Genomic DNA, 12286 nt, shown 5'->3' with positions numbered 1-12286 from the left:
CATGACCTCATGAGCTTTTGGTGTAGCAGTTTCCACTATTTTGTTAAGCCATCCAGCTTTAAACAAATTTGCAGTTCTTTTGCACTTCACGCCCTTTGCTTCTTTTGAATTTGACATAGTGAATCAAAAATTTTTTTAATAAGAGTTTAAGCTATCTACAGGATTTGAAACAGATCTTTGTAAGCTTTATGATATGAACACTGTCCACCAAAGATGGCTGCCTCCGAAATGCAGCTGTACAAACTGGAACAGGAAGGGTGAGGTGACGTGCATTGTGTTATTTGAAAAACTGACTAGTTACCAGAAACATTTGGCTAAAAGATTATTTTCAGTAAGTATAATTATTAATTACATTATTTTAAGTAACTAACCTTTGTGCACTGGTTGAAAAATGTATGTGCGCACGCACACTCGCACAGCTTAGAGGAAACGTAGGCTGTGACCTGTCATTAGAGCTGTGTGTATTACATTTGTCATTAGGAAACTTGAATGAAATATTTTACATTCCCCAGTAACAACAGCCCTGTGGTGGCAAAAAATAAAATTTAATGATGTGTTGCTTGTAAACCACATCTATTACATAAGGGCATGTATCAGTTTAAAAAGTAATATTAAGCCATTCCTGCTTGCAGCCAAACATGCAAAGCATGGAACTGGCTCAGACTACTGAGTAATAGTGTCATATGGAACAATCAGCACTCTTTCTCATGCCGCAGAAAACCACTGTCTTATTTACTGGCAGTGGTGAGTTCTGTTGGAAGAATGGAGGGTCGAGAGAGCAGAGGAGAAGAGAACCCATGTGTTGTTATCAGTCACAATGTAGTGGACGTGCTGCTGATACTCATGGCCATTTTCAGCCACAATTTATTCAAGCAGCAGAGTTAAAGAACCAGGAGGAAAGGAGGATCCACTCCAATTTACAGGTCCACAGCAGATGCCTTCTCATTGGCTCTTCACCCAACCCTGGAAAATCTGGACAGCAAAGGTGTATATATCAGGATGCTCTTTTATCGACTACAGCTCAGTATTCAATACCATCACCCCTTCAAAACTAATCAATAAGCTCCAAGACCTTGGCCTCTACCTTCAGGTGCAATTGAATCCTTGATTTCCTTGCATGTAGACCCCCAGTCAGTTTGGATTGGCAACAACATCACCCCTACGATCTCCAATGGCACAGTTGTAACATGAGGTTGTGTGGCTAAGCACAGCTCTAATGCCATGCTCAAGTATAATAATGACATCACTGTCAGGCAGAATTAAAAGTGATGAATCAGCATATAGGAGGAGGATTGAAAATCTGGCTGAGAGGTGCCATAGCAATAATCTCTTACTCAATGTCAGCAAGATCAAGGAGCTAATTATCGATCAGAGGTGGAGATGGTCAGCAACTTCAAATTTTCAGTTAATATTTTGGAGGACCTGACCTGGGCCAAGCAGGTAAGTGCAATTACATGGCAGTGCTTTAGGAGTTTGCAGAGATTTGGCATGCCATCTAAAATTTTGACAAACTTCTATAGATGTGTAGTGGAAAGTATATTGATAGGCTGTTATGGAAACACAAATGCCCTTGAATGGAAAATCCTACAAAAAGTAGTGGATATGGCCCGGCCCACCACAGGTAAAGCCTTCTATACCATTGAGCATATCTACATGAAACACTGTCACAGGAGGGCAGCTTCCATCATCGGGGACCCCCACCACCCAGGACATGCTCTCTTCTTGCTGTTACCATCAGGAAAAAGGTACAAGAGCCTCAGGACTCAGACCACCAGGTTCAGGAACAGTTTACTAGTCAACCATCAGGCTCTTGAACCAAAGGGGATAACTTCACTTGCCCCATCATTGAAATGTTTCCCCAACCTGTGGACTCACTTTCAAGAACTCTTTATCTTGAGTTCTTGATATTTATTTATTATTTCTTCGTTTTGCATTTGGAGTTCGTTGTCTCCTGCACTCTGGTTGAATGCCCAAGTTGGGTGGTCTTTCATTGATTCTGCTGAGGTTTTTATTCTATTATGAATTTACTGAGCATGTCCACAAGAAAATGAGTCTCAGGGTGGTGTATATATAGTGCTATATATGTACTTTGATAATAAATTTACTTTGAACAAAGAATCATCAGTTTCACAAACTACATAAAGGTGTCTCAGGCAGTTTCCTTTTGAGAGCCATCTGACTTCTGTGTGCAATAGCAAGTGTTCAAACTGATCATCTTTCTCAATACAAATTTCTCGAAATACTCGAGAATTGAGAACATGGGACTTAATTTTATTTGCCACTGTGATAACAGTATTTAATGATTTGTGCAGCCGATCATTTACATTTTTGCAACAATATGTTGTCTTTGAATTACTCAATAAATATGTTGGGTATAGCTATTTTCAAGGAAGTTATAACCCCATGATGGTGTCCTGCCTGTTACACAAGCAAGAATGTTGCTTGTTCTTGACAAGCTTGTTCTCTGAAAAATTGCTCAACAACCTGAAATATTGACTCCTCCTTACTATTTGTTTCTTGTCCCCTTGCAAATAACAACTCTTGAACTAAGCTTTCATGTTTTATGAAACAAACACAACTAAGAATCAGGTTTAATATCACTGGTTTATGTCATGAAATTTGCAACAGCAGTGCATTGCAATACATACAGTGGCATGCAAAAGTTTGGGCAGCCCTGGTCAAAATTTCTGTTACTGTGAATAGCTGAGTAAAAGATTACCTGATTTCCACAAAGATGACAAATTTCTTTAATATTTTAAGTAAGATTACTTTTTTTATTTCCATCTTTTACAGTTTCAAAATAACAAAAAAGGAAAAGGACCCAAAGCAAAAGTTTGAGCACCCTGCATGGTCAGTACTTAGTAACACGGCCTTTGGCAAGTATCACAGCTTGTAAATCTGTAGCCAGCTAAGAGTCTTTCAATTCTTGTTTGCGGGATTTTCGCCCATTTTTCCTTGCAAAAGGCTTCTAGTTCTGTGAGATTCTTGGGCTGTCTTGAGGTCTATCCACAGATTTTCGATGATGTTTAGGTCGGGGGACTTTCAGCTTCAGCTTGCGCCTCTTGAGGTAGTCCATTGTTGATTTTGAGGTGTGTTTAGGATCATTATCCTGTTGTAGAAGCCATCCTCTTTTCATCTTCAGCTTTTTTGCAGACTGTGTGATGTTTACTTCCAGAATTTGCTGGTATTTAATTGAATTCATTCTTCCCTCTCCCATGAAATGTTCCCTGTGCCACTGGCTGCAACCCAAAGCATGATCGATCCACCCCCGTGCTTAACAGTTGGAGAGTTCTTTTCATGAAATTCTGCACCCTTTTTCTTCGAACATACCTTCGTTCATTGTGGCCCAAAAGTTCTATTTTAACTTCATCAGTCCACAGGACTTGTTTCCAAAATGCATCAGGCTTGTTTAGATGTTCCTTTGCAAACTTCTGATGCTGAATTTTTTGGTGAGGACGCAGGAAATGTTTTCTTCTGATGACTCTTCCATGAAGGTCATATTTGTGCAGGTGTCGCTGCACAGTAGAACAGTGTACCACCACTCCAGAGTCTGCTAAATCTGCCTGAAGGTCTTTTGCAGTCAAACAGGTGTTTTGATTTGCCCTTCTAGCAATCCTACGAGCAGTTCTCTTGGAAAGTTTTCCTGATCTTCCAGACCTGAACCTCCACCGTTCCTGTTAACTGCCATTATTAATTAATTACGAACTGAGGAAACGGCTACCTGAAAACGCTTTGCTATCTTCTTATAGCCTTCTCCTGCTTTGTGGGCATCATTTATTTTAATTTTCAGAGTGCTAGGCAGCTGCTTAGAGGAGCCCATGGTTGCTGATTGTTGGCACAAGGTTTGAGGAGTTAGGGTTATTAGCTTTGAAATTTGCATCACCTGGCCTTTCCTAATGATGACTGTGAACAAACCATCGTCCTAACAAGCTAATTAAGGTCTGAGACCTTGGTAAAAGTTATCTGAGAGCTCAAATCTCTTGGGGTGCCCAAACTTTTGCATGGTGCTCCTCTCCTTTTTTCCACTCTAAAATTGTACAAAACAAAAATAATACCCTGCTTAAAATGTTGAAAAGAATGTTTCATCTTTAACTTTATGACTTTTGGAGATCAATTCATCTTCTACTCACTTAACTATTCACAGTAACAGAAATTTTGACCCGGGGTGCCCAAACTTTTGCATGCCACTGTAATTTTTAGAAGAACTATATTATAAGATATATATGTTCCAACTATGTTTCTGGGAAACTTTAAATTTTGTAAAGCAGAAGGGTTGGGCAAATCAGTTTGCTAAATTGAATATGTTTTTATACATAGACGATACAAAGCACAGAATGTCCATTACATTAATATGAAGAACTCGATAATGAAGAAATTTCTGTACTCTCATAGAAATAGTTCTACAAAAATTTAAATCATCACATTTTTCCTGAAGCAAATTTATATTTGGAGACCTCTAACTTGCTTGTAACACACAAAATACAATTGCCTAGAGGCATCATATTACAAGTATGTTTCTTACTGTACTTGTTTTATTTCTAAATGATTAGTAACGCTTACCAGGATAGGTGCCGTTTCAATGACTCTCAAGAAACTTGATACTGTCTAAGCCAAAGGAGGATTGCCTGATTGTCACTTCTGATGCCTTTAACCACCCCAATCGTTAATGCCTTTCATCTCTGGCACATGGAGCCTTTGGTGTGCATTATCTACAAAATGAAGTGCAGTTATTCACAAACCTGCCATCTATGCCACTATGAAAGTCAAAGACAGCAAGCACATGGTAACACAGCCATCTGAAAATTCCTTTCCAGGTTGTACACTATCCTAATGTGGAAATATTCCACGAAGTGCCCTTTGTTGCTGGGAATAAATGCTGGAATTCCCTAACACAAGGACTTTACAATTCCAAACAGTGTTTTGTCAGTTTGTTGATGGAATTTGGGAATGGTTAGTAGAAGTTAATCTTTCTCAGGGGAAAAAATGGGAAGGCATTGATTGTCTTTTTACTTCCAATATTATTTTGAATTATTGGATACCAAAAATTAATATTTCTCTACTTAATATGAGAGCTTCATTCCCACATGAAAATATAAACAAGGTGGAGTTATATCATTAATATTCAGTCACATCAACAAGTTCACAGCCACCGGCTTTGGACAAGAAAATCATTTGTATAAAGGAGATCCTGTGACTACATTGGAAAAGCCTTCAAGGCTTGATAATGTACTAGATGAGCCAGTAAGCTTCAAAAATATTAATAATTGAAACCTTTAATGGCACAAATGGGAATTACCATTCCTTAGAGATCTGGCACATTGCTATCATGGAATAATTGCCATCTTTAGCATTTGGATTATAACTGCCAACTGATGTTTCAATTTGTGCTGGGTTCTTGAGAGCCCCTTTGAAAAAGATGTTTTTTTTTACTGGGTTGTTAATGTGCAAAGTAAATGAAAATATATATGAAGAGTGGGATTCAAGTTTTAAGAAAACTGCTGGAATACACAAGATCTGGAAGAAAATGGCCAATGTCTTGAGTAGGCCTTTGTGCACTTTTTTCCACCTCGTTATGTGTACCCTTTAGTCCAGGCTGTCCTCGTGAGGGACTGATGGTCAAAAAAGCCTTAGAAGATATTTTTCCTCCTTTCCACTTTAAGATACTGTGATTTTTTTTGTGTTTCTTTATTTGTTTTTGTATTATTAGAAATTCTTCTTTTACTTCAAAATTATCCACAGCACTGAAAGCTGGTACTTCATTATGGGACCCGTGTATAAGTTGAAAGCTTATTTTGGTGGAGAATATGAAATTCTAAGAAATCCTGAAAAAAGACAAATATGTAATCTAAAATGTGTAACTTAATCTCCAAATAAAACTGTTTTCATTTCAACTGTAATAACCTGATGAGATGGCCAGAACCAGAAGAGGATAGAAGAGATTTACTGGATTTCCCAGATGGAGGGTTAATGAGATCACTTACCTTGTCATTTAAAAGACATATTAATTCCACTGGGGGTTTTTTTGTATTTAAATTAGTTTGCTCCACACTTGCAAGAACCTAGTTAAAATTATCTCTGTTGATGTTTAAAATTATATAGGAAAGTGAAAGTAGTTAATGTTTTGAAGCATGTTCAAGCTTCTGGCAAAATGCAAACTTATTTCACAAGAGAAACCAGAGTTAAAATAGCTTTTTGTAAGCATCAGGACCTTTAAAGCTGAGTTTAACCAGATTTCTCTTTTGGAACTCATCACGCTGCTTTATTTTACAGAGTTTCAATTTCAGTTTTGAGCGTGGTTTTGATGAGCAGTTATTTCATTACTTTGCTTGTAGAAAGGTTTCTCTTCCAGAATGCTATCCCTTCAGATAATAGAATGTATCATTGTGCCATCTCACTAACTAATCAGTTTACATATGCAGAATATTGATGGTGCAGGAAGTATACCAAATACTGATTCACTGTATCACCAGTAGGAATTAAAACAGCAGGCAATAGACAGGGTTACATCTTACAATTATTTAGAAGTTATTTGGATTTTAATAATTAGTTCTTTCCTTTCCATCACTTTTGAAGTGTCCATGGTGTGAGCCCTGATTCCTAATCCTTTCACCTCAGTGACTGTTACCTGGAATAAAATCTGTTTGCTACCCATTGTGAGTCCTTAGTAGAGTGGATTTAGGCACACTCTCAATTCAAAGAGGTGAGAGCAGATGAATGGTAATTGACTTGAAATTTTTATTATGTTTCTCTCCTCAGATGCATCCTCACCTGCTGAAAATTCCCATTTTTATTTATGGAGCTTTTTGCTTTAACCTGTGCCTTGACCCTAAATATTAGACAAATATTGCTATTCCTGGGCTGAAAGATTTTTCAGACTGACCCTGGTTGGTATTGCACTCCACAGCTATTGATGACACAAAATGTGACCACCCTTCAAAGAAATGACACCAGGCTCATGTAGTTTTAATTTTCTATATTTAATAAATATTAGTTTTTTAAAAGGTGGGGTACAAAACAGTATTTATTCTGAAGTACAAATATGATTTTTAACCGATTACCAAAGAGAAGGAGTCACATTCCTAGGATAGAAAAGAAATATTTTAACTCACCAAAATCTCTCAAACATTAAAACATATTGTACTATTTCTATGCCATTGTGGTATGTTCCATAGTGGGAAATCAAATCAACTGTAAGCAATTTCCTTTCTAAAATAGATTATAAAATGGAGTTTCCTACAATCTTTTTTGTAAATTTTACCAGAAAAGATAGATGTGCTTGAAAAATACTCAGGTTTGTTAGGGCAAAAGAAAATATAAATCTATGGGACACGTGTTACTTGCAAAAATCCTGTAGAAAATCACGTTTTCCATTGTGTAATTTTTTTCCTTTATCAGATGATTTGTAATCTTCTGTCTACTTCCTTTAATCTTCTCCCTCTCCTGACTCTGAGGAGGAGAGGCAACATCTTGTCAGGGCTACTGTCAATAATACTGACTGCCTGCTGGGTAACCTGAGATAAGTTCATCTCTGCCTGACTCGGTTCAAATGGAAGACTTACAGGAGTACTGAATATTAATGATATTTTAGACAGTTCTGGTAAATGAAATATTCTAAATGTTACTTGCAGATACTCCACTATACTTAAACCATCAACATCTACAAATCAATGGCAAATGAACATACAATTCTCCAACCAATTCTCAAGAGTTGTGTTCTTTCATTGACCTCTTCGACATGTAGTGAAAGGAGCAAATATAGAAATGTTAAAACATTAAGGTAAAAATGTTCCTAAGAAAAGACTATGTAATCCCCCATGAAATTTGTTGTTCACACCAGACTGAGTATAACAAATTTTAAGGTTTATTTAAAGGAGTATGGGTATGATGGCAGAATGGCAAATAAATGGTTGTGCCAATTTCATGCTGAAGATTGCAGACTGCAACATTTTGGGAAAAAAAAATCAGAAAATAAATTAGAACAGTTGAATGATTTATTTTTAAAAATTGCAATTAAGATCACAATAAAAATTTGATCCTTGATTAACTTTAATCACATGTTGCATTGACATAAAAACATCTACCTCAGTCAAGTTTGTTTTATTACTGATCTTAAGCCTGTAGTATATAAGGAACTGGTTTGTATACATTCACTAAAGGCAGCAAAGAAGAGGAAATTGCTTACGTATGCTATTTTCTTAATTTCTGAGAAGGATATGTGGTCAGTAAGAATGCCTTCAACATTCTGAAAGTTATATTTAATGATGGTAAATTATTCCTTCTGGTTATCGAAATAGTTATTAAGATAGTAAGATAAAAATAAATTGTTAGAAAATTATGTTCTTGCTTAGGTGGAGATCTCTTCTACAAATTTTGTTGCATTGGAGTCCATAAATTATAATGGAATCTATTGCTTAGAATAGGAAGGAGAATATTGGAGTATTTGGGAAGCAAACAAGTCAGGTGACCAACCATCACTGACTTTATAGCTAATTGTCCTTCTATGTTATTCTGCAATTTTATGATTTCTTGAAATACATTATTTAGATAGACTATGTTTGTCTTTCCCTGTTGTGAAGTTTGCTTTTGAATGCCCAAAGAGGTAAATAACTGAAGTTAAAGCTGTTGAGAGAAAAAACAAATTAAGTAATGACTGAGCAAGTAATGAGTAATTTACTTCACAAAAATAATCTAAGATTGTAGTTCAGCAATTTTAATTTAGAACTCCAATAAAAACTTAAATCCTTGTACACACATAACAAATGTATGTAATAATATATCTGTGTGAATTGATAATATCTCTCCTCGCTGACAATCCTCAGGGATGTGTGCTTAGCCTACTGTTCTACTCTCTCTATACCCATGACTGTGTAGCTCAAAAGCCATCTATAAATTTGCTGATGATAAAATCAGTGTTGGTAGGATCTCAGATGGAGACAAGTAGGAGTGAGGCATGCCAGCTAGTTGAGTTGTGTTGCAGCAACAACCTTGCACTCAACATCATTAAGACCAAAGAGCTGATTGTGGACTTAAGAAAGGGTAAGACGAGGGAACACAAACTATTCCTCATGGAGAGATCGCTTCCAGTCAAGATAGTGTCTGTGTACGATGCTCTTTTGGTCGACATCTTCTGGATAGATCATGAAACCACCTTTTTCACTTCTTTTATGTCTTTACCATTTGTTTCTCATCTTGAATGTGATTCTGGAACTGTTGGAGCCTGGGTTTTGTTGTTTGGAGATTGTTTGGGTGGTTCAGCACTCTGCAGTCTCCGAGAGGATTCTGGAAGGCAGAGGCAGCATGAGTGAGCCTTGTGGCAAGAAGGTGGTGGGATGGGGTGAAAGCTGGTTTGACCCCATTTCGCTGATGAAAACAACAAGGTGAGTGCAGAAGGTTGGAGATCATTTGAGTGTCCCAGCACTCTGCAGTCTCCAACAGAATTCCAGGAGGCAGAGGCAGTGTGCGCAAGCTTAATAGCAGGCAGTATGGGATGCAAAACAATAATAGCTTGCATTGTTCACCAATTAAAATGACAAGAGTGCAGAGGGTGAGTGACGGTTGCTTGCCTTTTGATCAGTTGCTCTGTTCCGGGAGATGGGCAGCGTGAGTGAGCGAAGCAGGCTACGGCACGTGGCGTAAGCTGACAAAAGCAATGAGGGAGATTGAAACATCGAGGCAAGTGCAGAGGATGAACGCCAGCAGCCTCTGGAAAGGGGAGAACCTGCTGCTGTGCCTGGACAGTGTTGCTCAGAGTTTTTTTTTGCGTTTTGGATGTGGACTTGGACTATACACCTTTTTCTTAGTCTTATTGTGTTAGATTCTGTGTTTTTCGCCAGATCTTTCTTGTATTTTTTGTGCAGGGAGATTTGGGAGTTGATGTGCCTGTTCTGTTTTGTTTGTGTTTTTGTATGGGAGGAGGAATTTGGTGGGGGGGGCGTTAATGTGACAGTTCCAATTTTGTTCTGTTTTTGTGATAGGAGGGGGGTGTAGGGGAGGTTTTTGTGCTGCCTTTCTTTTCATTCTTGGTTTCATGACTACCCAGAGAGGAAGAATTTCAGAGTTGTATACTTTGATAATAAATGAACCTTTGAACATTGAAGTGGAGAGAGTGAGCAATTTCAAGTTCCTGGGTGTCAAGATCTCTAAGGATCTAAACAGGTCCCAACATATCGATGCAGCTATAAAGAAGGCAAGACAGCGGCTATATTTCATTAGGAGTTTGAGGAGATTTGGTTTGTCATCTAAAGCACTCAAAAACTTCTACAGATGAACTGTGGAGAGCATTCTGACAGGCTGCATCGCTGTTTAGTATGGGAGGGCTACTGCACAGGACTGAAAGAAGCTGCAGAAAGTTGTGAACTCAATCAGCCCCATCTTGGGTTCTAGTCTCCATAGAATTCGAGACATCTTCAAGGAGCGGTGCCTCAGAAAAGCAGGATCCATCATTAAGGATGCCAATCACCCTCTTTTCATTGTTACCATCAGTAAGGAGGTGCACACCCAGTGATTCAGGACTGGAACAACTTCTTCCCCTCTGCCATCCGATTCCTAAATGGACATGGAACCCATGAACACTACCTCACTTTTTTATATTATTTCTGTTTCTGCTCTATTTTTAATCTAACTATTTAATATACATATATATACTTTGCCTATTTATTTGTTTGTATGATTCTATATTTATTGTATTGCATTGTACTGCTGCCGCAAAGTTAACAAGTTTCGCAACATACTCCAAAGATGTTAAACCTGATTCTGATTTACATTTGCACTTCATTGTATATTCATGTTTCAACTTTTTTCCCAGAATTTGCATTCATTTCATTAAGTGTTTCCACTCTCCTGAAGCAGGTAGGAGTTCTCTGGAGATATCTGGTAATTGTTTTAATGTTTTTCTTCTTCATGAGTGAGGCATAACTACAATGAGGAGAAATTTCTTCAGCCAGAGGATGGTGAATTTGTGGAACTTGCTACCACAGAAGAATTGTTATGACCCCAGTCCCCTCCTTTGTGAGAATCGCAAGAGAGAGAGAGAAGCCTTACGGTTTGGAATGTGGTCTGGCCTCTCAGCCAGACAAAAGCCACGGACATGGGAGACACCTTTGTGGAATAAGGGACTGGACTACGTGCAAACCCTCAGGGCAATGTGGGCTGGGTAATGGGGAAAGATTGCCTCACCCCCACCCTGATTGACATCTACAACCCTGCCAGTCCAGATAAAAGGTAGGCTGCCAAGGCGGGGCCTCAGACACACCAAGGAGACACACTAAGAAGACACGATAGCGCTTCCCGTCGGAGTGGGAAGCCATCTTGAAGGAAGCCACATGCGTTAGATTCCGGATCGGGAGTCTGTGGCTGAAACCAAAGGAAAACCGTTTTAACTAACAACAGGGATTTGCTTCGCAAAGACGAAGGGCAAGTGTTCCTTCTTTCTCACCACTCTCTCTCTCCAACACGTGAAATGCCAGCGGTTCCCAAACTGAAAAGCCTGCAGATTTATGAGTGACTGTTATATTCCATTGGACTCAGTATTATCCCCTAGACAATGATAGAGCTTATTTCTGATTGATTATTACCATACCTGTGTTTTAGATTGAGTTTTGACGACGTATATGATCTGAATGTTTTGTATTAACCATACGTTTGTGCCCCTTTATAAATAAAAAACGTTTGAAAATAGTACCATCAGACTTCAGCGGACCTCTCTATCTTTGCTGGTAAGTCACCCGGTTACTGGGAACGTAACAGAATTTAGAAGCCGACACTGGTAAATTTAAGTTTAATAGGTTTTGTTTTGCTAAGGGTGTTGAGAGATATAGGGAGAAGTTCGGTGAGTGTTGTTTAAAAGATCAGCCATGCTTGAATGGCGGAACAGTCGATGGGCTGAATGGCCCAATTCTGTTCCTACATTTTATGGTCTGAAAAGTGTAGGGAGAAGGAAGCATTTTGATTCTGTCCTTGCCCTGTGCACTTTATTATAGGCTTCACTGGGAATTAATTACCGAGAGAATCTTGCAATTCAGAACACCTTTCATGCTCATTGGACGTCCCAATGTATTTTACAACCACTAAGGTAGAAGGGGTGGTGAAGAAGGTATTTGGGACGCTTGTCTTCATTGGAGTCTTGAGTGTAAGAGTACAGAAGTACTATTTCAGCTATGCAAAATTTTAGTTTGATGACACTTGCAGTCATCGTCATGACTTGGCTTTGTGAACGAAGATTTAGGAAGGGGGCTGCCCATGTCTGCTGCAGGCTCGCTGGTGGCTGATGAGACCAATACGGGATAGG

Source organism: Hemitrygon akajei, chromosome 8 (genome assembly GCF_048418815.1).
Source record: "Hemitrygon akajei chromosome 8, sHemAka1.3, whole genome shotgun sequence".
NCBI lineage: Eukaryota > Metazoa > Chordata > Chondrichthyes > Myliobatiformes > Dasyatidae > Hemitrygon > Hemitrygon akajei.
The sequence above is the reverse complement of the archived record's forward strand: the minus strand, read 5'-3'. Positions refer to the sequence as shown.